We start from the raw sequence: 24813 nt of genomic DNA, 5'->3' as shown, positions 1-24813 counted from the left end.
CCAGTGTCTCTTTTGGGAGGTGTATTCCCATGCACCTTTTCACACCCACACATGGGTATATGCTTCCTTATTTTGGCTATTGCTCCTGTCCTCCTCCTTCTCCTCATCCTCATCCTCCACCACCATATCACCAGGGTGACCATGGTCCGTGATGCAACACCCACAGAATTTTTTTAAAGGGTGTTTATGATGCCTGCAAAAAATTTTTTTTATACAGTATGTTCATGTATACCCCCCAGGGGTAAATGTTTGTCAGCCCATACACTTAGTGCATGGGCATTACAAGTATAGGAGACCAGCTCCTTTCTAATGGGAACATTTTTTTATGAGGCCCTCTAAATCTCTTCCAAGGGGCATTGGAGTGCCTCTCAATTTTTTTTTCAGCCCTTGCATTCACTGCATACACCAATACTATGGGAGACCCACTTCCTAATAATGGAAACATTTTTTCATGAGGCCCTCTATGTCTCTTCCAAGGGGCATCGGAGTGCCTCCCAATTTTTGGCAGCCCTTGCATTCACTGCATAGGCCAACACTATGGGAGTCCCTCTCCTTTCAAATGGGAATTTGTCATTACTGTGGCCCTACTCTATGTGTCTTTAAATTGTTAGTGGGGTTTTTCCTAAATTTGATCAGCCGATGGACTCATTGCATACCCTATAACTGTATAGCAGACCCTCTCCTTTCTAATGAGAATATGTCTTACTCTTTACTGTGGCCCTGCTCTATGTGTCTTTAAATTCTTAGGGGGGTTTTCCTAAATTTGGTCAGCCGTTGGACTCACTGCATACCCTATAACTGTATAGCAGACCCTCTCCTTTCTAATGAGAACATGTCTTACTCTTTACTGTGGCCCTGCTCTATGTGTCTTTAAACTCTTAGTGGGGTTTTTACTAAATTTGGTCAACCATTGGAATCACTGCATACCCTATAACTGTATAGCAGACCCTCTCCTTTCTAATGGAAACATGTCGCACTCGTTACTGTGGCCCTGCTCTATGTGTCTTTAAATTGTTAGTGGGGTTTTTCCAAATTTTGGCAGCCCTTGTAGTCACAGCATGGGCATTACCACTATAGGAGACCCGCTCCTTTATAATGGGAACATTTTTTTGCTGAGACCCTCCTCTATGTCTCTTCAAAGGGATATTGGGTTGCGTCAGAATTTTTGGCAGCCCTTGAAGTCACTGCATACGCAATAACAGTATAGGAGACCCACTCGTTAATAATGGGAACAACAAAGCATAACCGGCTGATTGCTCTCTAACAATAGCAAGGGCCAAATGCTGGCCTTTTAAGAATAGTAAGGGCCGCCTGATGGCCCTATAAAAATAGGCTTTGTGACTTTCAGAATCCCTCCATTATAAATGAAACAGGATGTGTCTGATGATGTGTCACACACCACATTGCCAGGTAAGGTTGTAAAATGTTAAAATGACATTTCCCAGTGAATGCATTTGTCTTAAAAAATAACTTAAGAAAAAATAACAGTAGGATCTTTCTTTAGTATAAAAAACAGAGTCGCCAATGTAACCTCAATGTAATCATATTGTTCAGCTCCTGCACCTCCTCCTCCATCTCCGAAATGACCACACCAGTCACAAGCTGAAAGCACTGCAGCACTGCCTTGGCCAAGCGGCAACAGGCTGTGCTAAAGATAACATGCTTAATGCTTAGGTGACAAACCGCCCAGCGCTGCAGAGTTGTTGAAAGCTTATACTTCCCTTGAGAAAGCAACGCACAGGCAACGCGAAACGCATGTTGTGAAGACGCTAATCCACCCTAGTCACCAGTCTGAGGGTCCTTGGGATACTACAGTTTAGGATAAGGGGTCATAAGCTTTTTGATCCAGTATTCTGATACTTATACATTTGCTGATGGTGGCCCTGGGAGTTCGTACTTTAGTGGCACATTGTGTGTCTATACTCTTACTACTTGCCCTATATACTGTAGATTACCTGGGTCAACCAGTTACCACTAGCCTAAAAACACTCAATTTTTCCTGGCCTATACCTTGCATAGAGTTACATACTATCTCTGACTGGCTTTCCCCTGGGGCGGGGGGGTTCTGACACTGGCCCTTATGCACACCCTTATCTATATTGTCTTTTTACTAATATGTATACATGTGTATTTAATAAAGATTTTGTCATATTTTTACATAAGAAACTCCTAGTTCCTCTGTTTTTTTTCATACTTTTGGAGTTGCATGGGCACACTCTTACTTATGCATGTTGATGTGCCCTAGCTTAATATGATTTGGGGAAACTTTTATATAAGAGTTGTTGAAAGCTGTAACACAGCAACCTGATCTGTGGCTATCACCGCTGAACATAAAGCCAGGCATGGTCATGTGTGACAATGGGGGAACCTGGTGATGGAGAAATGCCAGAGTAGATACGGTTTCCCTCTATGCCAGTCCTTTCACCGAGCAAAGTAATATGACTGTGGTGAAATATAACTCCCACTGAGAAGCTGTTTCAGATTGAAAAACATTGTGCTCACCAGAGGATTTGATTCTGAGGGTTCACCTTTCTCCCCCACTCAAGAGCCCCATAGCAGCTTCAAAATTAGAGCTGTCGTGAGCTCTCCTAATGTAGAAGTCAGGGCACACCAGAGGATTCTCTGATGGGACCGTCCAACTCTGCCAAGAAGCAGTCCTGGCTAAGAAAGTGTGTGGAAAGGTTCCCGGACACTCTATGGCTGCTTTTTTACTGAGGTGGAAACCCATGCAAACACGGGGAGAACATACAAAATCCTTGCAGATGTTGTCTTTGCTGGGATTTGAACCCAGGATCCCAGCGCTGCAAGGCTTCAGTGCTAACCACTGATCCAATGTGCTGCCGTTCACCCTCTGATATCTAACAGGCTGGAGAAACTTGCACCTACTGCCGCTCTTTCTTCAGCTCCTTTGTGAGAAACTAATGTATTTGGGCAGCCACTCAGTCTACCAAATAAAATTCCTGAGAAGGAAATTGGGGATGGCTTTGCTACATCGTACTGCCGGCAGTGCTAATACCATGGCTTTGTACCATAGTTTACTGGAAATATTCCAGGCTGTTGGGAGGCAAGCAGATTCCCACAGAAAAGTACCAGCAGTAATATTCAGGGACCCGCGCTTGTAGAAGGCGGAGACGATACCGGGAGAAAGAGTGGGAGCTGGGGACCGAGTATGAACACCCGGCCGCCACTGGCATGACGTTGTGAAAAGATTCCACCTCCACAAGCCTAAAAGGCCACATTTCAAGTGCAAGCAGCTTTAGAGGACTTCCTGGGAGAAATGACAGGTGGAGTAGATGCGGTTTCCTTCTATGCCAGTCCTTTTACTGAGCTAAAGAATATGGCTGTGGTGAAATACAACTCTCAGCAAAAAAAGCTGTGGACTGGTTCTGTACCGTCCCTGGCCACATTCACCTGTCCATGTGTTTGTGGTTAGGCGGTCCTTCCCAGTAAGTGCACTGGGGAGGGCACGGGTAATGTTCTGGGACCCGTGCTTGTGGAAGGCGGAGACAATACCTGGAGAAATAGTGGCGGGTGGGGACCGAGTATGGAACCCGGCAGCTGCCACCATGAGGTTGTGAAAATCTTCCGCCTCCACGAGCGTAAAAGGCCACATTTCAAGTAAAAGCAGGTTTAGAGGACTTCCTGGGAGAAATGACATCTAGAGTAGATATGGTTTCCCAAGTACTTTCACCAAGCTAAAGAATATGGCTGTGGTGAAATACAACTCTCAGCAAAAAAAGCTGTGGACTGGCTCCATACCGTCCCTGGCCACATTCACATGTCCACGTGTTTGCGGTTAGGCGGCCCTTCCCAGTAAGTGCACTGGGGAGGACACGGATAATGTTGTGGGCCCCATGCTTGTGGAAGCCGAAGATGATACCAGGAGAAATAGTGGAGGCTGGGGACCGCGTATGGACACCCAGCCGCCACTGGCATGAGGTTCTGAAAAGCTTCCGCTACCACGAGCCTAAAAGGCCGCATTTCAAGTGAAAGCAGCTTTAGAGGACTTCCTGAGAGAAATGAGAGCTGAAGTAGATATGGTTTCCCAAGTCCTTTCACCAAGCTAAAGAATATGGCTGTGGTGAAATACAACTCTCAGCAAAAAAAGCTGCGGACTGGCTCCATACCATCCGTAGCCACATTCACCTGTCCATGTGTTTGTGGATAGGCGATCCTTCCCAGTAAGTTCTCTGGGGAGGGCACGGGTAATGTTGTAGAACCCGTGCTTGTGGAAGGCGGAAACGACACCGGGACAATTAGTGGCGGCTGGGGACTGAGTATGGATACCCGGTCACTGCCGCAATAAGATTGTGGACAGCTTCTGCCTCCACGAGCCTAAAAGGCCACATTTCAAGTGCAAGCAGCTTGTCAAAAATTTGGCAGCATAGTATTGCAGCCTGTGGGTGGGTGGGTGGGTGGCTAGCTGCATACTTGCGCTTGCATTGCAAGGAATGGGGTAGGGACAACTGAACGCTGCACTGGGACAAGGACGTGGACGGTGATTGTTGCAAGTCTGCAACGACAGGTGCATGGCGGGAGGCATCTTCGCATGCACCAACGATCACTTATGATGGGCACACTTTTAGGCATTGACCTGGGAGTCAGAGATGCTTCCAGGGGTCTTCCCCATGCTATTCCCATGTATTTTCAGCACTATATGCATGTGTCTGATGATGTGTCACACACCACTTGGCCAGATAAGGTTGTAAAATGTTAAAATTACATTTCCCAGTGAATGTATTTGTCCTGGTTGAAAGCAATGCAAAAGTGCAAAAATGCATCAAAAACGCTACGTATGAACATAGCCCAAGGTGTGGAGGACTATTTTTGGTTTTGGTTATTTATTTTGCCTTATATACAAGTCATTAACCTGGAAAGGATGTTCCTTAACATATTTCCCAGGAAAATCCATTTTGGATTCCTTTTTGTATGTTTTATTGTGAGTCCGTAAAAGTGGCGTAATACCTCTGACAACATTGTTGACAGCAGTAACCTGGGAGTCAGAAATGCTTCCAGGGGTCTTCCCCATGCTGTTCCCATGTCATTTGAGCACTGTTCCCATCGATTTGGGCAATTTTTAGGCCCTCTGCAGACCGCCGGGGAGAGCCGCCTGAAAAATGCTCAAGTTTCCCATAGACTTGCATTGGGCTCATTGCTCGGGTCAAGCACCCGAGCATTCCAATTTGCTCAACCCGAGGATCAAGCACCCAAGCATTTTAGTGCTCGCCCTTCACTTTCTAACTACATACCTATTCAGTTCCATACATCTGCGCATAACCTTATTGCCTATAAAAAAGTGTTTGCAGCTTTTTCTTTCAACTAAGTTTGCACTAATGTGTTCACCAACATATATCATTCAAATGTTTGCCACTGCACTGGCATATTCTTAACTAATGTAAATTGCATCTGCCATCCTATTAACATACATGCCGAGAAAAGCACCTAATATATAGAATGCACATTACAGAAATTACTATTCGCAATGGTGACTTTACATATTTGGCAAATTGGGCAGTTCCCCAGCCCTCATTAGTTTGATCAGGAATGAACAAACTTTTGTGGTCCAAGGACCACATTATCAAACTTAACCACTCCCATAGGGGGGGAGCAAAAAAAAGGGATATTAACATTTAAAAAATTTATTTTTTATTTATTATGCTGACATATATAGCACCATCATATTCCGCAGCGCTTTACAGACATTATCATCACTGTCCACATTGGGGCTCACAATCTAAATTCCCTATCAGTATGTCTTTGGAGTGTGCAAGGAAACTGTAGAACCTGGAGGAAACCCACAGGGAGAACATACAAGCTCCTTACAGATGTTATATCAAGATATCAAAAGTATATTCCATAAATATCTGATAGGTGAGAGTCAGTGAAATCCTCAAATATGAAGAAAATGTGGTCCCATTTTTTTGCAGATGCCAGTCGAGAGAGGAGGAGACAGAGAACATGCATGTACGTAGCTATGTTTAATGTAGGATATCACAACTGCAGAAACTGATTAGCATTCCCAAATAGCCGGGGGTCACAAAAATATATTGCGGCCTTGACTTGCACATCCTGCCCAAAGTCCCAAAAATGTGACCCCTAGAAGTAACCTAAGGTTAGAGCATGTATCTGTTTGGAATTACAGGGACTTTCACATTACCTCTTTTCACTTTTATAAACCACCAAGGACTTTATTATTAACCCCTTCACTATAATACTTTTTCTAATCATTTTTGGCACTCATTCATGCCCATAATTAACACAATTAAACAATTATTTTCACATGTAACAAATGGATTCATCTAATAAGATACATTTTTAATGAGTAAGAAAATAAATTTGATGTACAAACAACACTTCAAAAGGTAATGACAAATAAAAATCTCAAAAACTTCGGAAATGCCTAGTTTACAGTAAAGTTCACCTAAAAACAAGAAAAATTAGCATTTTATAAATTTAAAGGAAGAAGGGGAATGTGCCACCAGGACCTCAACCGCACAGTCCCACTAAACAACAAAAAAAGAAGAATGGCGACATTCTACAATGAAAAAACGTGTTCTTTTATTCCCATTATTGTGACATTTTGCCTCCAACTGGAGTCTTGAGTAGTGTTGAGCCACCCCCGTAGTGTTCGAGTTCGGTTCGGTTCGTCGAACACCCGTGTGTTCGCCGAACTGTTCGTCGAACTGTTCGTCGAACACCTTCGAACACCGTTAAAACCAATGGCAGGCAAACAAAAACACATAGAAACACATACGAAACACCTTCAAAGGTGTCCAAAAGCTGACAAACTGCTCAGAAGACACAACTAACACATGGAAAAGTGACAAGTACATATAGTCATGCGAAAAGAAAAGAGGTGGAGGAGTAAAAGGAGGGGGAGACACAGATATAGGCATGTCATGCCCTTCTAAAATCCAAAAAGTGAGAAGCCGAGACGGCCAGTCTGCTCCTGCCCGTGCCACCTCCGTGTCGCCGGGTTTGTGCCAGAGCCGCGGTGAACCCTGACGGCCAGCCCCCCTCTCCCAATACTGGTGCCTGTCCGCTGGTGGGTCGAGAGAGCCCCCCTGTGGTGGAGGCAGCTCTAAGCTTTTTAATTTAAATTGTCCCTCTAATTTGAATGAATACACTTTAAATCCATTTACAAGGATCTATTGGAGGGCAAGTCTCATGCCAGCAGCCGCGTAATTCCAGCTCCAGTAGCGTCCACTAAAGCTGCTGCAGTTAAAAAGCTTTTATAAGGATCGAGCTCGGCTGTCCACCGCAAGGAATCCTAGTGCCAGTCCCAGCCCCTATGCCTTGGGGTGCCTCCTGATGCTCTTCACTAAGTATCCCGTGGTCCCGAAGCATTGAAAAAATTAAGTGTCCAAACTACAGGTGGTGTAGCTTGCTTAACAGCCGGGATAATCCGCTGACTAGCAGACACTGCTACTAGGCACAAAGTATTTCCTGGGCTAGATGCAGTTAAAAATTTGTAAGTAGATACTCTCGTTGGATGCTGAGAAAGCATTCCATAGAGTCTCCTGGCACGCCATATATGATTCTCTTAAAAAGCTTGGGGTAGGGGTCTAGGGGACCCTTTTATAGCCAAAATCACGGCCCTGTATCACAATACGTCACCTAGGCTGAAGATAAATGGAACTGTAGCACCGAGGGCTCGGTTGCTACAGACGTATTGCACCTCACCCAGAGGTGTGATATCTCACTCTCAGATAAGGATGGAGTGTGGATCAGGACCCGACACCTGCATGCATTACACCACATTGCCGTGGGGCAGGGCGACCAATATGCCCCTGAGATGGGCACGACAGTCCCTGTCCCTGGCTGGAGTGGGGGGAGGGAACACTGAGGAAGGGGAACCCTGCAGTGCAGGAGCAGGGAGGAAGCAGTTCCTGGGTGCATTGAGAAGGGAGTATAAAAGGTGGGCACCATCTTAGTTCAGTGCAGAGAAGTCTGAGCAGAAGTGGCAGGGAGCAGGGGCTCTGCATGAGCTCTGCTCCGGAGGCGGGCCTAGTAACAGAGGCCCAGGCCTGCAAGAGGGAGAAGGAAGGAAGAGGAGCGGAGAAGGCTCCAGGAACGAGGAATGAAGGGATCCCAGGGGTGCGGACGGGCGAGTCGCCACCGCACGCCCGAATCCACCTGCGTGGAGGGGTCAGGCCAAAGGGGGAGACCGGTCCCCGAACTAGTGGAGGCAGGAAACGACCCTCAGCTAGAAACCGGAGGCTCTGACATTTTATGTGGCGCAGACCCTTGCTCCACCCGCTAGGAAGGCACCACATAGGGTCAGAGAAACTGGCGCCAAGTTTACCAAGAGGAGGCCCGAGGCAGCCGGACAGAAGTGTTGGTAAGAAAGGCCAGACAAAGGACACACAAAGGGGGTCCTGTGAAGCGCTCCAAAGTTATCTGGGAGTTGTCTGAGCCCCTCACCTGGTGAGCACAGTACGACGTGGGCAGCCGTTACCTGCAGACGTGGTCTGGATAATAAGAACTGTGAGTAAAGGCCCTGAACTGCATCACTGACTCCGTGTCGTTACTGCTGCTGCCCTGCACCATCACCCCCATCCTCCGCATACACTGCCCTGAGGCTATACTCCTCCCGTGGGGAGTTATGCTACGCTCTGCTGCACCCACAACACCAGCCTTAGCGGTCTGCCCTGTAGCGGCGGTTCACTCTGACCGCAATCCACGGGTGGCGTAGTCGGACATTTAAACATCAAAACCACATAAATAGTTCCGCCACTGGTTTAACCGCCCTGAGCCACGGAACCGGATCGCCGCCACGAAGACTACAACCACCAGCATCCACCAAAAAGGGTCCGGCTCCGGGTGTCCCAAGGCCCAGGGGGTGCGTCAGAACATTTTCATCACCTTTCACAATCACCAATGGGACAAGGCAGGGATGTCCTCTGTCCCCTCTCTTATACATCCTAGTGACGGAGCACCTGCTCTCATCAATTCGCCATAACCCCAATATTAGGTGGATTGAGGTGGGAGGCACCGAGTACAAGTGCTCTCTATTTGCTGATGATGTCCTAGTATATATCACTCAATCACATATATCCATCCCTGCTGTTATGGCTGAAATAGATCACTTTGTTACATGGTAAAATTTTAAAATCAATGCAGCGAAGTCTGAGGCCCTCGATGTCTCCCTCCCTAAATCCATATAGGATTCCATCCAGTCCAACTTTCCCTTTGCCTGGCCCTCACAGGGTATCAAATACTTAGGAATTCCTATTCATAGAGACCTCTCCCATCTATGTTATCTTAATTTTGGGCCCTTTATTGAACAATTCCATACAGACCACGGTTGGCAAGTTAGAACTGTAAGATTCACTACGTGAACCACTGGTGTTTTGTGGAAAAGCACATGTACACCGCGTTCCAAATTATTATGCAAAAAGTGTTTAGGAGTGATAAGGGAAGAATTTGTTTGTTTGTCAGTTAAACTCATTGATGGTGATGTGTGTCAGGGCTCTTTATATCACTGTAAGCAATTGCAGACACCTGTGCTAATTAGTTTGGCAGGTGTGTCCAATGAAAGGCAAGACTACTTAAGAAGGCGCTCTCACATTATTAAGCAGCCTACATTTTCTGCCAAAATGGGAAAGAAAAAGGATGTGTCGGCTGCTGAGAAGCAACAAATTGTGGAGTGTTTAGGTCAAGGCATGACTACAATCAACATTGTGCGATGATCAGGATGAAGTGTCTTGGCAATCAAGAAGTATGTAGCTGATTCACAGTACACACGTGTGCGTGCTGATAAGGGCAAATTGAGGACTCTTTCCTACAGGCAATTACGTCAGGTTGAAAGAGCAGCGGCAAAAAAGCCTTGTCATAGCAGCAGACAAGTTTTTGAAGCTGCTTGTGCCTCCAACGTCCCCCGAACAACAAGATGCAGGGTCCTTCAGAGGTTTGCAGCTGTGCATACGCCATCCTGTCGACCTCCTCTATCCACTTCACACAAGCAGAAACGGCTCCAGTGGGCCAAACATTACATGAAGACTGATTTCAAAACTGTTTTGTTCACGGATGAGTGCCGTGCAGCGCTCGATGGTCCAGATGAATGGAGTGGAGGATGGCTGGTTGATGGACACCCCACGCAAACACGGCTACAGCGCCAACAAGGAGGAGGTGGAGTAATGTTTTGGGCTGGAATCATGGGGAGAGAGATTGTCGGCCCCTTTAGGATCCCTGAAGGCGCTAAAGATGAACTCCATAATGTATGTGGATTTTCTCAAACAGCACTTCCTGCCATGGTTCAAGAAGAAGAACCGTGTATTTCACAGCAAGATCATTTTTCTGCATGATAATGCACCATCTCATGCTGCACATAAAACATCTGCATCTCTGGCTGATATGGGCATAAAAGGGGACAAACTTATGGTGTGACCCCCATGCTCCCCTGACCTCTACCCCATTCAGAACCTTTGGAGCATCATTAAAAGGAGTGTCTATGATGGCGGGAGGCAGTTCACATCTAAGCAACAGCTCTGGGAGGGTATTCTGTCCTCATGCAAAACAATTGAAGCAGAAACCATCCAAAACCTGACAAATTCAATGGACGAGAGAGTTCAGAAGCTCCTTTCGAACAAGGGGTCCTATGTGAAAATGTAACATCACCTAGAATAAAGTTTTGAGTTGAAAACTGTTTGATTTCAGTTTCTAACAACCTGCTAATGCTTATAATTTCAAAAATGACCATTTTTTTGGTCTTTATTAAAATGAAAAGGTTGATCGAAAAGTTTGGGGGATCTAAGAGTGTGGCAACCCAGTAGTCATGATTACTTCGAATTCTGACAATATGAGGGTCATGCTGCAGGTAGTGCAGCAAGAAGGCACTTATGTGTCTTGCGCATCTCGGAGCCCCAAAATTATTTTCCGGGCTAGATGCAGCTAAAAATTATTTTTAATTTTAAATCTGGTGAAGCTTATTATAGATGGCCTAATAGGATCAGTGCTGCACACTGCTACAAAGCCCAAATTATTTTCCAGTCAAGATACAGATAAACATGATTAGTAATTTGAAAGCTTAAAACGGTTGGTAGGGTGATTTTAACCAATCATCAAGCTTTTACTCTCCCCAGGATGACACAGGGGTAGAAAAGTCGTTTCGGATCCATGATTTGTTCATCTTTATGAACGTGAGTCTGTCTACATTATCAGTGGAGAGCCGCGTGCGCTTATCTGTCAGCACACCACCAGCAGCGCTGAACACACGTTCAGACAGAACGTTGGCTGCAGGGCATGACAAGATCTCCAAGGCGTAAGTGGCTAGCTCCGGCCATTTATCCAGATTGGAAGCCCAAAAAGAGCAAGGGTCCAGTGACACAGTCGTGGCTTCAATGTTTACTTGGAGATACTCCTGTACCATCGTCTCTAGGCGTTGACTATGTGTCAGACTTCTTGTCTCCTGTGGCCTTGCAAAGGATGGGCTAAAAAAGTGGTGAAATGATTCCGCAAAATTGATGTTACCAGCAGATACTGTGGTTCTGTTACGGTTTGAGTGCTGAACACTTGACGGTCCCACGGTTGGCAAGTTGTAACTGTGAGATTCACTACGTGCACCACTGGTATTTTGTGGAAAAGCACATGTAAGATTCTGCAACAGTCTCTGCTGATACTCCTGCATGCGTGCATCCCTTTCTATGGCAGGAATAATTTCTGCAAATTTACTTTTGTACCGGGGATCTAACAGTGTGGCAACCCAGTAGTCAGGATTATTTCTAATTCTCACAATTCGAGGGTCATGTTGCAGGTAGTGCAGCAAGAAGGCACTCATGTGTGTTGCGCATCCAGGAGCACCAAGTCCCTGTTGTGTTGGTGGCGAGGTAACAATCATGCTTCCTTCCTCTGTCCTCTCCCCCCAACCTCGCACAACAGAAATGTGATCAAGGTCTCCCTCATCTGATGAGTCTTCCATCAGTTCGTCCTCCACTTCTTCCTGGGCTCCTGCACCTTCCTCACTAGTTTGGCTGCTACCATGCGCCCTGGTAAAATCATCTCCCCCACCCTCACATGCCTGCCGCCCTGGTGCTGCCGACCGTCTGGACCTTGCAGATGTTAGCCCTTCCGCATACAACTCCTCCTCCTCTACTTCCTCCACCTCCTCTTGTGCCACCACCTGACTCCGAATTCTGTTTAACATGTGCTCCAGCATGTAAATCACCGGAATAGTCATGCTGATAATGGCATCGTCAGCACTAAACATCTTCGTCGCCATTTCAAAACTGTGCAGAAGGGTGCATAGGTCCCTGATCTGAGACCACTCCTCCAGCGTGATTTGCCCCACCTCTGAATCTCGTTGGCCCAAGCTATACGTCAGAACGTATTGCACCAGGGCTTGTCGGTGCTGCCACAGTCGCTGCAACATGTGCAGAGTTGAATTCCACCGGGTAGGCACATCGCATTTTAGCCGGTGAAGTGGCAGGCCCAACGACTTCTGTAGAGATGTAAGTCGCTGAGCTGCGGGATGCGAACGGCGGAAGTGAGCACACAGCGACCGTGCCCTCTGCAGAAGGCCATCTAGTCTGGGATAGTGGGCTAAAAATTGCTGGACAACCAGGTTCAACACGTGAGCCATACAAGGCACGTGTGTGACATTGCCCCGGCGAAGGGCCGCACCCAGGTTTGCAGCATTGTCGCACACGGCCTTCCCTGGTTTCAGGTCCAGTGGAGACAACCATTCATGAAATTGGTTCTCCAGAGCTGACCACAACTCCTCAGCTGTGTGACTCACATTTCCCAGACATTTCAATGTAAAAACCGCCTGATGACGTTGAGCCCTACTGCCAGCATAGTAAGGAGGTGTGCAGGATCCCTTCTGCGCAGTTAGAAAGCTTGTGGCATGACCAGACAGGCTTTGGGTGCAGGTGGAAGACCGAGAGGAGGTTGAGGAGGCAGAAGCAGTGGAGGAAAAATGACATAAAGAGGATTGACGCACAACTCGTGGGGACGGCAAGACTTGGACAGCAGCCCCTTGTCCTGCTGTCACCATAGTTACCCAGTGCCCAGTCAGCGACATGTAACGCCCCTGTCCATGCCTACTCGTCCAAGTGTCTGTGGTGAAATGCACCCTGTCACACACAGAGTTTCTCAAAGAAGCGGTGATGTTGTGTGCGACATGCTGGTGGAGCGCAGGCACACCTTTCTTTGAGAAGTAGTGCCGACTGGGCATCTGGTACTGGGGCACTGCGACGGACATAAGGTCTCGAAAATCCTCTGTGTCCACCAGGCGGAAAGGCAGCATTTCTGTAGCCAAGAGCTTGCAGATGGTGAAATTCAACCTCTTAGCTTTCTCATGGCTAGGAGGAAATGGTCTTTTACTTGTCCACATCTGAGGGACCGAGGGCTGGCTATTGTGCTTAGACGGGGTTGATAAGGGTGTCCCCGGCAAACTGCCGGTCTGTGAGGAAGATGCAGGCGGACATGTTAGGTTGCCTTGATCCAAAGGTGGTGCTATCGATGTCGGACAGCGCTCAACACCAGCTGGTGTTACCACCTCCAAAGAAAACGATGACCTGCCAATCACGCTGGCTGTTGCGGGTAAAGAGGTGGCAGGTCTGCGCCCCAAAACAGGTGTGACTGCTGTCCCCCCAGTCACAGAGGATGAAGAGGCCGCGGATGCACAAGATATGGCAGACGGTGGTTGGCCCGGCCGGCTAGACCGCATTGTAGCACACTGAGCTTCCCACTGCAACTTATGCTTCATGTCCATGTGCCGGTTCATGCATGAAGTACTCAAACTATGTATTTTTTGGCCTCTACTTAGCTTTTGCTGACAAATGTTACAGATAACACGAGTTGGGTCATCTTTATCGATCTGAAAAAATGCCCAGGCTATGCAAGGCTTAGCACCCATGCGACCTGAAGAGCCCCCACGACTTGTGGTGAGAGGCAGAGTTGTGTTTGAGGATGCAGTTGTTGACGTGCTTCCAGTACTACGTCTCTGTCCAGGAAGGCGCAACCTGACCTCGTCGTCACTAGCATCTTCCTCCACCTCCTCTGCTGACCTCATCTCTTGGCTGACTGTGGGTTGACAGTAAGTGGGATCTCCGACCTCATCATCATCACCCTGTGCGTTATCACACCCGTCGTCCTCAGAGCCAACCTGTTCCTGCCCTGACAAAAAACTAAAGTTGTCGCTCCAATCAGGTATTTAAGTCTTATCATCGTCTTCCTCATTGTCTCCACCAACAGGAGTTACAGTTTGGGAATGAGGGTCTACATTATGGTCAGAACCTTCTGCGTCTGGTCCTGGATCCGACTCATAAAGATTCTGGGCATCAGTGCAGATCATTTCCTCGTCTGGATTCACAGAAGCGCTGGAGTCGACCTCTGATTCCCAGGCTATAGTATGAGTAAACAGCTCTGCAGACTCAACCATCTGTTCTACCTCATACTCAGACGGGCAGCTGGAGATTTGGGAGCTGTGAGGAAGCAAGTGCGATTTGGGTGACACCTTTGAGGACTGGAGTATTTGTGATGTTGAAGTTGATGTGGAGGAGAGCCCACTTAAAGGAGCACTTGATATCCGTTGAAGCACCTGCTGTTTTTGTGCCTCATCTGGAATTTGTAGCGATTGGCGTGGCCGTAAGAAAGGGATCTTATCACATTGTCCGCTAAAAGAAGTAGACATTTTAGTTTGGCTGGAAGATGGTCTTTCTTCTGCACCTACCCCACGGACACAACCTTTTTTCCCCTTCCCAACACGCCTATTCCCCTTTCCACCAGCAGCAGGCCTTTTTCCACTCATTTTGGTGGTTAACTAATTCACAACTCTGGAGTTGTTTGCACAAAAAAACAATGGATGGTAATCGAGCAGAGCTGAGTGGCCAAACTGTGGTATTAGGCCAAAACTATTGGCTGGGTTAGATGCAGAAAAAAACTATTTTTAATTTGCAACCTGATGGAGGTCAGTATAGATGGACTAATAGACCAAGTCCCACACACCGCTAGAAGCCCAAATATTTTTTCAGAGCTAGATGCAGAAAATTTTTTTATTCAATTTGCAACCTGATGGAGGTCAGTATAGATGGACTAATAGACCAAGTCCCACACACTGCTAGAAGCCCAAATATTTTTTCAGAGCTAGATGCAGAAAAAAATTATTTTTAATTTGCAACCTGATGGAGGTCAGTATAGATGGACTAATAGACCAAGTGCCACACACCGCTAGAAGCCCAAATATTTTTTCAGAGCTAGATGCAGAAAAAAATTATTTTTAATTTGCAACCTGATGGAGGTAAGTATAGATGGACTAATAGACCAAGTCCCACACACCGCTAGAAGCCCAAATATTTTTTCAGAGCTAGATGCAGAAAAAAAATTTATTCAATTTGCAACCTGCTGGAGGTCAGTATAGAAGGACTAATAGAACAAGTCCCACACACTGCTAGAAGCCCAAATATTTTTTCAGAGCTAAATGAAGAAAAAAATTATTTTTAATTTGCAACCTGATGGAGGTCAGTATAGATGGACTAATAGACCAAGTCCCACACACTGCTAGAAGCCCAAATATTTTTTCAGAGCTAGATGCAGAAAAAAATTATTTTTAATTTGCAACCTGATGGAGGTCAGTATAGATGGACTAATAGACCAAGTCCCACACACTGCTAGAAGCCCAAATATTTTTTCAGAGCTAGATGCAGAAAAAAATTATTTTTAATTTGCAACCTGATGGAGGTCAGTATAGATGGACTAATAGACCAAGTCCCACACACCGCTAGAAGCCCAAATATTTTTTCAGAGCTAGATGCAGAAAAAAATTATATTCAATTTGCAACCTGCTGGACGTCAGTATAGAAGGACTAATAGAACAAGTCCCACACACTGCTAGAAGCCCAAATATTTTTTCAGAGCTAAATGAAGAAAAAAAATATTTTTAATTTGCAACCTGATGGAGGTCAGTATAGATGGACTAATAGACCAAGTCCCACACACTGCTAGAAGCCCAAATATTTTTTCAGAGCTAGATGCAGAAAAAAAATATTTTTAATTTGCAACCTGATGGAGGTCAGTATAGATGGACTAATAGACCAAGTCCCACACACCGCTAGAAGCCCAAATATTTTTTCAGAGCTAGATGCAGAAAATTTTTTTATTCAATTTGCAACCTGATGGAGGTCAGTATAGATGGACTAATAGACCAAGTCCCACACACTGCTAGAAGCCCAAATATTTTTTCAGAGCTAGATGCAGAAAAAAATTATTTTAAATTTGCAACCTGATGGAGGTCAGTATAGATGGACTAATAGACCAAGTCCCACACACTGCTAGAAGCCCAAATATTTTTTCAGAGCTAGATGCAGAAAAAAATTATTTTTAATTTGCAACCTGATGGAGGTCAGTATAGATGGACTAATAGAACAAGTCCCACACGCTGCTAGAAGCCCAAATATTTTTTCAGAGATAAATGAAGAAAAAAATTATTTTTAATTTGCAACCTGATGGAGGTCAGTATAGATGGACTAATAGACCAAGTCCCACACACTGCTAGAAGCCCAAATATTTTTTCAGAGCTAGATGCAGAAAAAAATTATTTTTAATTTGCAACCTGATGGAGGTCAGTATAGATGGACTAATAGACCAAGTCCCACACACTGCTAGAAGCCCAAATATTTTTTCAGAGCTAGATGCAGAAAAAAATTATATTCAATTTGCAACCTGCTGGAGGTCAGTATAGAAGGACTAATAGAACAAGTCCCACACACTGCTAGAAGCCCAAATATTTTTTCAGAGCTAAATGAAGAAAAAATTATTTTTAATTTGCAACCTGATGGAGGTCAGTATAGATGGACTAATAGACCAAGTCCCACACACTGCTAGAAGCCCAAATATTTTTTCAGAGCTAGATGCAGAAAAAAATTATATTCAGTTTTCAACCTGATGGAGGTCAGTATAGATGGACTAATAGAATGATGCTATGCCCAAAAGATTTTACTTCACTAGGTGCAGTAAAAAAATTGGTATTCTATACACAGGTGGTATATCTTGCAACACAGATAGGCTACTCCACTGACTAACACACTCTGCAATAGGCCAAAAAGGATTAGCTTTGCTAGATTCAGCCAAATGCTGTGAAAAAAACTTGCACAGCACTGGCACAGACCTGCCTGGCAAAAACTGATAGGAACTGATGTAACCTAGTCCTGAAAAGGACTCCAATTACAATTAGTCTTTACTCCCACAATCTATCTATTTAAGAGCACAGACCTGCCTGATAAAAGTCGTAGGAAATGCTGTAACCTAGTCCTTAAAAGGACTGCAATCACAACTATTCCCTACTCCCAAGCTATCTGTATATTTGTGCGAAAATTGGCTTGAAATTAACAAGGTATAGCGCACACAGCAACAGCGGTGCCGTCTAACACGCAGCTGCAGCAGTGAGAAAATGGTGGCGACGGGGAAAATGGCTTGGTCTTATAGGGCAAGGACATGTGACATACACTGCCAATCACACATGCCCTTGCTTGTGTGAAAAAAAGCACTTCGCTCCGTGTGTGCGCTGCTGATAGGCTGACAGATTGCACCTCCCCACTGCAAATGCGGGAAAGAGAAAAAAAAATGGAGATCTTCATTGTTCCTGCAGAGATCCATCCCCTGCCCCTCCCCCCGCCCCGCTGTACACTCAAACTGCGTATTAACATTAATTTTCATCATTGCTGAGAAAAAATCCAGTTATGATTTTGGTGCACGAACAGTTATCGAACATAACCTCGAACAGCCGAATTTTTCTCAAATTGTTCGTGTTCGCCGACCGGCTCGAACACCGCCCAAAACAGCTCGAATTTGAGATTGGCGAACAGTTCGAGTAGAACAACGCTCATCTCTAGTCTTGAGAAAGTTGAAACTTCTTAATAATGGGAATAAAGGTTCACTTTCTTTCTACATTGGTGTACTGCCATTCTTTACTTGTTTACATTTTTGCTGCAAAGTTCACAGTTTCTTTGGATGCATCCAACTAGATGATTAATTGCACTGGGTTATAATCAAGTGAAGGTTGCTGGGCACGTTATTGGCATTTTATGGAGCACATCTCTATCAACATGTCATGAACAACCAAAATTTATGGAACAATTAATAATTTAAATCTTTATCTCATATGTGTGCCATCTTCAGCTATACAGTCAATCATCTTTTAAAGGCCTTGGCAGACGTTTTAAATCCCATAAATTGACAGAGCAGCTATCGGTTTTTATTTGGATGTTTCTGACATTTACTGTAAAATATTGGTAATCTGAGATTATTTCTGTGACTCACAACAAGTGCTGCTGATTGCTCCAAATACCATCCTCCAAATTAGTTTGCAACTACACCATAGTGAAAAAAAGAACTTTAATGAGTGAATTCTAATTTAATTCCTCAATCTTTGACAATCCTTTTTTGGTACAAGTGTCCCCTGAAGAAATCCCCTACAAGCGTTACATTTTCCCTTTGGAGATGAATAGGCTGATGGGTTGTTTGTGTTGGGCAATGACTTGTCTGTTTCTTTAGAGAGAGAGCTTCTTTGTACCCGCTCTCTACTCCATGTAATTGTTGGAGGTCCAGAATAAGGCACCCCTCTATTGAAGACAAATACCATATTAAGACCCCCATTAATCACTACACAATATTATATCCTAGTGATGTGCCATCACTTCTTATTATGTGAAAATCCCTTTAACAAGTGTTGGTCTGCTGTAAGAATATGTCCAGACTACTGTAGAGATTAGCGAACCTGGACTTAAAAGTTCACGGTTCGCACCATACAGTTAGTGTCCGGTGCTAAACGCCGAACACGGATTTCTCCCTGTAGTCCGTTGCAATGTTTGAAGTTCTAGGAAAAGTCCTGGAGGAGAGAGAGAGAATTTTCCAGCTCAAAAGTTTGGGTCCCCCACCGTATGGCCTTCTTCGGAATGTTTAAGATGTCATGTTTTATATGCGGATTTTTGGCACATGATATGGTCATGTCCAATTATTACCTCCTTTTGGTAAAGCATAGTCACATTCCTGCCTTCTTTCATATTTATTCCGATTCCCCTAGATTCGACGATGATGTGTTTATTTGGGTTACTCGAGGAAGAAGAGTGGAACAACCACATTAAAATTTTTCTTAGGGAAACTTTAGTTCTTGCCAGCAAATTGATAGCCAGGAGATGGATGGGGAATTCTCTTCCAACACTAAGATCATGGATTGAGTCAGTAAACACAATGATCACATATGAGACAACAGTGTGTCATCATAGGGGTTGCCCTCAGAAGTTCGGCACGGTATGGGATATTTGGAGCTCTTCGGAGGCTACGATCTTTTACAATTGAGGTACATTATATGAATTATTTGCAACAGTCATGAACAGATCGAACAGATGAGTACTTTATAGATGGCAGCAAAAAAGTTTTTTTTTTGTTATTGCAGGTTTATATGTTTTTCAACTTCTGAACTTGTATTTTGGAAATACTACTGGTAGTGGAGCAGAAAAAATGCATTCATGTTACCTCACTGCAGATATAATTTCATATACACTGCTCAAAAAAATAAAGGGAACACTCAAATAACACATCCTATATCTGAATGAGTGAAATATTCTCATTGAATACTTTGTTCTGTACAAAGTTGAATGTGCTGACAACAAAATCACACAAAAATCATCAATGGAAATAAAATTTATTAACCAATGGAGGCCTGAATTTCGAGTCACCCCAAGATTAAAGTGGAAAAAGACACTACAGGCTGATCCAACTTTGATGTAATGTTCTTAAAACAAGTCAAAATTAGGCTCAGTGTTGTGTGTGGCTTCCACGTGCCTGTAGGACCTCCCTACAATGCCTGGGCATGCTCCTGATGAGGTTGCGGATGGTCTCCTGTGGGATCTCCTCCCAGACCTGGACAAAAGCATCCGTCAACTCCTGGAAGTCTGTGGTGCAACGTGACATTGGTAGATGGAGCAAGACATGATGTCCCTGATGTGCTCAATCGGATTCAGGTCTGGGGAACGGGTGGGCCAGTCCATAACTTCAATGCTTTCATCTTGCAGGAACTGCTGACACACTCCAGCCACATGAGGTCTGGCATTGTGCAGCATTAGGAGGAACCCAGGGCCAACTGCACAAGCATATGGTCTCACAAGGGGTCAGAGGATCTCATCTCAGTACCTAATGGCAGTCAGGCTACCTCTGGTGAGCACATGGAGGGCTGTGCGACCCTCCAAAGAAATACAACCCCACACCATTACTGACCCACTGCCAAACCGGTCATGCTGAAGGATGTTGCAGGCAGCAGATTGCTCCCCACCGCGTCTCCAGACTCTGTCTCGTCTGTCACATGTGCTCAGTGTGAACCTGCTTTCATCTGTGAAGAGCACAGAGCACCAGTGGCGACTTTGCCAATCCTGGTGTTCTGTGGCAAATGCCAAGAATCCTGCACGGTGTTGGGCTGTGAGCACAACCCCCATCTGTGGACGTCGGGCCCTCATACCACCCTCATGGAGTCAGTTTCTAACCGTTTGTGCAGACACATGCACATTTGTGGCCTGCTGTAGGTCATTTTGCAGGGCTCTGGCAGTGCTCCTCTTGTTCCTCCTTGCACAAAGGCGGAGGCAGCGTTCCTGCTGCTGGGTTGTTGCCCTCCTACGGCCCCCTCCACGTCTACTGATGTAGTGGCCTGTCTCCTGGTAGCGCCTCCAGCCTCTGGACACTACGCTGACAGACACAGCAAACCTTCTTGCCACAGCTCGCATTGATGTTCCATCCTGGGTGAGCTGCACTACCTGAGCAACTTCTGTGGGTTGTAGACTCCGTCTCAAGCTAACACGAGTGTGAAAGCACAACCAACATTCAAAAGTGACCAAAACATCAGCCAGAAAGCATTGGTACTGAGATGTTGTCTGTGGTCCCCACCTGCAGAAACACTCCTTTATTGAGGGTGTCTTGATAATTGGCAATAATTTCCATTTATTGTCTATTCCATTTGCACAACAGCATGGGAAATTGATTGTCAATCAGTGTTGCTTCCTAAGTGGACAGTTTGATTTCACAAAAGTTTGATTTACTTGGAGTTATATTCTGTTGTTTAAGTGTTCCCTTTATTTTTTTGAGCAGGGTATTTTATAGTAATATAGCTACACTGTGTTTTGTGTATGAAGGAAGATCATTTATCTGTACCTACTTGAGGAATGCTGTATATACATGAATACAGATTTTAAGCATATGCGAAAGTCTTGTGGAAATGTACGTAAAATTGCTGTGTTTCAGTTTCCAATAAAAACATTTTTTTATAAAGTTCGGGTCCCCATTGTTTACAAAGGGTTTATGCTTCTGGTTCCCGATCTGAACTTTGAATCAAAGTTCAGATCGGGTACCAGAGCCCAAACTTCCACGGGGTCGGTCCCCCCAAGTCCAGACATAATGGATTTTGTTTTTGCAGCTTTCATCTTGAATCCATATACAAACAAAACAAAAAGTCCAACATATCTAGATGAGGCCTTAAACTGTTTTTTCCAGACAACAATATTCATGTTCTGACTTTTTGATTCTATACTCCCATGTTCTGACTTTAGAATAATCTACTATTTTCAGGTTGGTGTGGGTCTAATTTTTGACACTCCTGCTAATCAACTGGTTTTTGGGATGCCAGGATTCAGACTGCTACTAACCTGATATTAATGACCTGTCTATCAATATTCTAGTTCTCTAAAATCTTTTATTATTCAGAAACCTTCTCAGTCACCCAAAAATACTCCTGAATTTAAAACAGTAAATACAAAAGAGGAAAGCTCATACTTGCTGCAGTCAGAACATTGTCAGTTCTGACATCAAATGAGTAACCCCTTCACCCCCGGGCCATTTTTCCCTTTTGTTTTTTGCTCCCCTTCTTTCCAGAGCCATCATTTTTTTAGTTTTGGATCAATCCTGCCAAGGACAAGCGGATGTGAAGCGTTCTTCACATGCATTTCCACATGCGGGTTGACAAGCGCTTTCCAAGCGATTTTAGCATCACTTGGAAAGTGCTTGACAACTTGGTCACACTATATACAGTACAGACCAAAAGTTTGGACACACCTTTTCATTTAAAGATTTTTCTGTATTTTCATGACTATGAAAATTGTACATTCACACTGAAGGCATCAAAACTATGAATTAACACATGTGGAATTATATACTTAACCAAAGTGTGAAACAACTGAAAATATGTCTTATATTCTAGGTTCCTCAAAGTAGCCACCTTTTGCTTTGATGACTGCTTTGCACACTCTCGGCATTCTCTTGATGAGCTTCAAGAAGTAGTCACCGGAAATGGTCTTCCAACAATCTCAAAGGAGTTCCCAGAGATGCTTAGCACTTGGCCATTTTGCCTTCACTCTGCGGTCCAGCTCACTCCAAACCATCTCGATTGGGTTCAGGTCTGGTGACTGTGGAGGCCAGGTCATCTGGCTTAGCACCCCATCACTCTCCTTCTTGGTCAAATAGCCTTTAGTGTGAATGTACAATTTTCATAGTCATGAAAATACAGAAAAATCTTTCAATGAGAAGGCGTGTCCAAACTTTTTGTCTGTACTGTAAATCCATGCAAACGGCATAGATTTATATAGTGTGACCGAAAGAATGGTAAAAAATAAAAAATAAATATTATACTTACCTTCTGATGGCCCCCGGTGCCCTTATCTTGGCTTGCCAGCAGCTCGCGGTAGATTAAAGGACCTGCCAACGTCAGCGATCGCATGGCCCGTCACATGACTAAATGACGTCACCGCAGGTCCTTTCAGTCTACTGCGAGCTGCTGGCAAACCGAGACAAGGACTCCGGGGGCCATCAGAAGGTAAGTATAATATTTATTTTTTATTTTATTCTTTTTTTAAACAGGTACTATGGTACCCGGGTCCGGAGGAGAGTCTCCTCTTCTCCAAACCCGGGTACCATCCGCACAAACGCATGGAATCCGCATGTACAGATCCAGTGATGCGGATGTCATGCGGTCCAATGCAAGTCAATGGTGGCGAAAACGCAGCGCTTCTGCAAAATAATTGGTAGTGCTGTGGATTTTTCCGCAATGATAATCCGCAGCGGAAATTTCCGCAGCATGTGCACAGCACATGCGGATTATCATTGGGGAACATGGCAGACCTTCTACCAAGCGTTTTTGAAGTGTTTCTGCAGCGGAATTGCCGCTGTGGAAACGCTTAAAAAATGCATAGTGGGCACACAGCCTTACACTAGCTTCAATAGTCTCCATGGGAGACTAGAAGCTGCGATCATCTGATTGCCTGTGCGACACACAGGCGATCATCACATCACCTATATGTAGCAGAAATGCTCACTGGCATTGACAACCGCAGGGGTCTCCTGCAGACTCCAGGTTGTCATGCCAACCCATCATCGACCCACAGTCAGGTGACACAGGTGCCGATGGGCAGAACTAATGACGTCCTTCCGATGTGGCCATATTAAATGCATTTGATAGAGATTGACAGCGGCACTTAACATGTTAACAGCCACGGGTGGATTGTAATTCCACCCACGGTTGTTAGGGGCACATGACAGCTGATCACATCACTGGAAAGGTGCTGGCTCATCACCGGAGCCTGCAAAAAAAGGGAGAGACCCGACATATGCTGTACATATAAAGAGGTTAAAGAAGGATATAAAAATTTAACCTCTACTGTAGGCAAAATCTTTGAGTGTTTACTAAGATATGCTATCCTGGAGTAGTTCAATAAGAATAACCTCATGACCAAGTATCATTGTGGGCATATGAAGAATCGGTCTTGTCAATCTAATCTAATAAGCTTATATGAGGAGATAAGTTCCAGACTGGTCCAGGGTAAGGTTGTGGATGTCCTCTATCTGGACTTTTCAAAGGGGCTTGATATGATGGCACATAAAGTGTTGACACATAAAATGAGGGCAATTAAACTAGGGGAAAATATGTGTAACTGGGTTAACAACTGGCTCAGTGGTAGGAAACAGAGGGTGGTTATTAATGGAACACTCTCGGATTGGGTCACAGTTAACAGTGGGGTACCACAGAGGTCAGTATTCTATTTAACATTTATTAATGACCTTGTAGAGGGCATACAGAGTAGATTATGATTTTTTGCAGATGATACTAAACTCTGCAAAGTAATCAACACAAAAGTAGATAATTTAATATTACAGAGGGATTTATGTAAGCTTTAGGCTTGGGCTGAGAAATGGTCAATTAAAAGTGGCTTATTAAAGGGTTATATCATCTTCTAAGTTTAGTATATTTGCATAGTGCTTGCAAAAACAAGCAATATTGCAGTTTACTTAGTATTAAAATTTGTCCCCGTTCTACTTACCGAGGGGACCATCCTCCGTCACTGAGGCTGGTTGAGTTCACTGAAGCACGATGTTAACTCCTGGCCCAGGCCAGCTTTAGTTTAACTATGCCTCTGATGTTGCAGAGGCAAAGTTGCCACATTTAATAGCTTAGGGAGTGTACAGTATGGGTGAGTAGTAGAGTTGGTGAGAATCAATTTGCACAACCCAGTCTATAGACCACAACAGTAATCTTTGGCTGCTGGAGCCATGAGAACTGCCCCTGACTGACGGAATCCACTGTCCTGTTTTAAATTAGCTGGCCTGGCACAATGTCATTGTTATGGCGTGATGCAAATGTGATGGTACACCAGGCCAGCTAATCAAAAGAAGAACCGTAGATACCATCAGGTAGGAGAAGGTCTTTAGGGCTCCTGTCCAGCAGCCACAGATTATTCTCATGACCGTTGGTCTAGGTCCTGCAAATCAGTGCACTTCTGAAAAAAGAACCTAGGAAAGGATTTTTCCCAAAATATCAAGTTGTCCCTTACCCATAGTATG

Source organism: Phyllobates terribilis, unplaced genomic scaffold, assembly GCF_046119375.1.
Source record: "Phyllobates terribilis strain yellow unplaced genomic scaffold, ASM4611937v1 Scaffold_2__4_contigs__length_985480577, whole genome shotgun sequence".
Lineage (NCBI taxonomy): Eukaryota > Metazoa > Chordata > Amphibia > Anura > Dendrobatidae > Phyllobates > Phyllobates terribilis.
This window is presented reverse-complemented; position numbering follows the sequence as displayed.